Source organism: Monodon monoceros, unplaced genomic scaffold, assembly GCF_005190385.1.
Source record: "Monodon monoceros isolate NGI ecotype Baffin Bay Population unplaced genomic scaffold, NGI_Narwhal_1 Contig783_ctg1, whole genome shotgun sequence".
NCBI lineage: Eukaryota > Metazoa > Chordata > Mammalia > Artiodactyla > Monodontidae > Monodon > Monodon monoceros.
Genome location: NW_021703334.1, coordinates 64,740 through 69,192, shown reverse-complemented (window position 1 = coordinate 69,192; position 4,453 = coordinate 64,740).

Sequence of the window (4,453 nt, the reverse complement as noted above, 5' to 3'; positions counted from 1 at the left end):
ATCTTTATTGGAGTATAATTGCTTTACAATGGTGTTTTAGATTCTGCTTTATAACAAGGTGAATCAGTTATACATATGTTCCCATATCTCTTTCCTCTTGCGTCTCCCTCCCTCCCACTCTCCCTATCCCACCCCTCTAGGTGGTCACAAAGCACCGAGCTGATCTCCCTGTGCTATGCGGCTGCTTCCCACTAGCTATCTATTTTACGCTTGGTAGTATATATATGTCCATGCCACTCTCACTTTGTCACAGCTTACCCTTCCCCCTCCCCATATCCTCAAGTCCATTCTCTAGTAGGTCTGTGTCTTTATTCCTCTCTTACCCCTAGATTCTTCATGACATTTTGTTTTCTTAAGTTCCATATATATGTGTCAGCATACGGTATTTGTCTTTCTCCTTCTGACTTACTTCACTCTGTATGACAGACTCTAGGTCCATCCACCTCATTACAAATCGCTCAGTTTCATTTCTTTTTATGGCTGAGTAATTTTGCGTTGTATGTGCCACAACTTCTTTATCCATACATCCGATGATGGACACTTAGGTTGTTTCCGTCTCCTGGCTATTGTAAATTGAGCTGCAATGAGCATTTTGGTACATGACTCTTTTTGAATTATGGTTTTCTCAGGGTATATGCCCAGTAGTGGGATTGCTGGGTCATATGGTAATTCTATTTGTTGTTTTTTAAGGAACCTGTATACTGTTCTCCATAGTGGCTGTACCAATTCACATTCCCACCAGCAGTGCAAGAGTGTTCCCTTTTCTCCACACCCTCTCCAGTATTTATTGTTTCTAGATTTTTTGGTGATGGCCATTCTGACTGGTATGAGATGATGTCTCATTCTAGTTTTGATTTGCATGTCTCTAATGATTAATGATGTTGTGCATTCTTTCATGTGTTTGTTGGCAGTCTGTATATCTTCTTTGGAGTAATGTCTATTTAGGTCTTCTGCCCAATTTTGGATTGGGTTGTTTGTTTTTTTAGTTAGTGAGCTGCATGAGCTGCTGGTAAATTTTGGAGATTAAGCCTTGGTCAGTTGCTTCATTTGCAAATATTTTCTCCCATTCTGAGTGTTGTCTTTTGGTCTTGTTTATGGTTTTCTTTGCTGTGCAAAAGCTTTGCAGTTTCATTAGGTCCCATTTATTTTTGTTTTTATTTCCATTTCTCTAGGAGGTGGGTCAAATAGGATCTTGCTGTGATTTATGTCATAGAGGGTTCTGCCTATGTTTTCCTCTAAGAGTTTGATAGTTTCTGGCCTTACATTTAGGTCTTTCATCCATTTTGAGCTTATTTTTGCGTATGGTGATAGGGAGTGATGTTATCTCATACTTTTACACGTGCCTGTCCAGTTCTCCTAGCACCACTTATTGAAGAGGCTTGTCCTTTCTCCACAGTACATTCCTGCCTCCTTTATCAAAGATAAGGTGACCATATGTGCGTGGGTTTATCTCTGGATTTTCTATCCTGTTCCATTGATCTATCTTTCTGTTTTTGTGCCAGTACCATACTGTCTTGATTACTGTAGCTTGGTAATATAGTCTGAAGTCAGGGAGCCTGAGTCCTCCAGCTCCATTTTTCGTTCTCAAGATTGCTTTGGCTATTCGGGGTCTTTTGTGTTTCCATACAAATTGTGCAATATTTTGTTCCAGTTCTGTGAAAAATGCCAGTGGTTGTTTGATAGGGATTGCATTGAATCTGTAGATTGCTTTGGGTAGTAGAGTCATTTTCACAATGTTGATTCTTCCCATCCAAGAACATGGTATATCGCTCCATCACTTTGTATCATCCTTAATTTCTTTCATCAGTGTCTTATAATTTTCTGCATACACGTCTTTTGTCTCCTTAGGTAGGTTTATTCCTAGATATTTTATTCTTTTTGTTGCAGTGGTAAATGGGAGTGTTTTCTTTATTTCACTTTCAGATGTTTTCGTCATTAGTGTGTAGGAATGCCAGAGACTTCTGTGCATTAATTTTGTATCCTGCTGCTTTACCAAATTCATTGATTAGCTCTAGTGGTTTTCTGGTAGCATCTTTAGGATTGTCTATGTATAGTATCACGTCATCTGCAAACAATGACAGCTTTACTTCTTTTCCGATTTGGATTCCTTTTATTTCTTTTTCTTCTCTGATTGCTGTGGCTAAAGCTTCCAAAACTATGTTGAATAAGAGTGGTGAGAGTGGGCAACCTTGTCTTGTTCCTCATCTTAGTGGAAGTGCTTTCAGTTTTCCACCACTGAGGAAGACGTTGGCTGTGGGTTTGTCATATATGGCCTTTATTATGTTGAGGAAAGTTCCCTCTATGCCTACTTTCTGGAGGGTTATCATAAATGGGTGTTGAATTTTGTCGAAAGCTTTCTCTGCATCTATTGAGATGACCATATGGTTTTTCTCCTTCAATTTGTTAATATGGTTTATTACATTGATTGATTTGCATATATTGAAGAATCCTTGCATTCCTGGAATAAACCCCACTTGATCATGGTGTATGATCCTTTTAATGTACTGTTGGATTCTTTTTCTAGTATTTTGTTGAGGATTTTTACATCTATGTTCATCAGTGATATTGGCCTGTAGTTTTCTTTGTGACATCCTTGTCTGGTTTTGGTATCAGGGTGATGGTGGCCTCGTAGAATGAGTTTGGGAGTGTTCCTCCCTCTGCTATATTTTGGAAGAGTTTGAGAAGGGAATGTGTTGGATAGGTTTTAGCTCTTTTCTAAATGTTTGATAGAAGTTGCCTGTGAAGCCATCTGGTCCTGGGCTTTTTTTTGTTGGAAGAATTTTAATCACAGTTTCAATTTTAGTGCTTCTGATTGGTCTGTTCATATTTTCTATTTCTTCCTGATTCAGTCTTGGCAGGTTGTGCATTTCTAAGAATTTGTCCATTTCTTCCAGATTGTCCATTTTATTGGCATAGAGTTGCTTGTAGTAATCTCTCATGATCTTTTCTATTTCTGTAGTGTCAGTTGTTATTTCTCCTTTTTCATTTCTAATTCTATTGATTTGAGTCTTCTCCCTTTTTTTCTTGATGAGTCTGTTTAATGGTTTATCAATTGTGTTTATCTTCTCAAAGAACCAGCTTTTAGTTTTATTCATCTTTGCTATTGTTTTCTTCATTTCTTTCTCATTTATTTCTGATCTGATTTTTATGATTTCTTTCCTTCTGCTAACTTTGGGGTGTTTTTTGTTCTTCTTTCTCTGATTGCTTTAGGTGCAAGGTTAGGTTGTTTATTCAAGATGTTTCCTGCTTCTTAAGGTGGACTTGTATTACTATACATTCCCTCTTAGAACTGCTTTTGCTGCATCCTATAGGGTTTGGGTTGTTCTGTCTCCATTGTCATTTGTTTCTAGGTATTTTTTGATTTCCTCTTTGATTTCTTCAGTGATCACTTCGTTATTAAGTAGTGTATTGTTTAGCCTCCATGTGTTTGTATTTTTTACAGATCTTTTCCTGTAATTGATATCTAGTCTTATGGCGTTGTGGTCGGAAAAGATACTTGATACAATTTCAATTTTCTTAAATTTACCAAGGCTTGATTTGTGACACAAGATATGATCTATTCTGGAGATTGTTCCATGAGCACTTGAGAAAAATGTGTATTCTGTTGTTTTTGGATGGAGTGTCCTATAAATATTAAGTCCATCTTGTTTAATGTATCATTTAAAGCTTGTGTTTCCTTATTTTCATTTTGTATGATCTGTCCATTGGTGAAAGTGGGGTGCTAAAGTCCCCTACTATGAATGTGTTACTGCCGATTTCCCCTTTTATGGCTGTTAGTATTTGCCTTATGTATTGAGGTGCTCCTATGTTGGGTGCATAAATATTTACAATTGTTATATCTTCTTCTTGGATTGATCCCTTGGGGTGTGGAATCATTTTAACAATATGAATTCTTCCAATCCATGAACATATTATATCTGTCCATTTGTTTGTGTCGTCTCCAATTTCTTTCATCAGTGTCTTCCAGTTTTCTGAGTACAGGTTTTTACCTCCTGGGTTAGATGTATTCCTAGGTATTTTATTTTTGTTAATATCATTGTCAATGGGTTTGTTTCCTTAATTTCTCATCCTGATAGTTTGTTGTCAGTGTAGAGAGATGCAACAGATTTCTATAGGTTGATTTTGTATCCTGCAACTTAAGTGAATTTTACAATGAATTCCATTTGTTTTAGGGGGTCACTTTAAGGATTTTATAAATAAAACATCATGTCGGGACTTCCCCGGTGGCACAGGGTTTAAGCCTCCGTGCTCCAGGGGCCTGGGTTCGATCACTGGTCAGGGAACTAGATCCCACATGCATGCCACAACTAAGAGTTCGCATGCCACAACTAAGGAGCCCGCCTGCTGCAACTAAGCAGCACACTGCCACAACTAAGAAGACCCAGCACAACCAGAATAAATAAATGAATAAATAAATAAATGAAATATAAAACATCATCTCATCTACAAACAG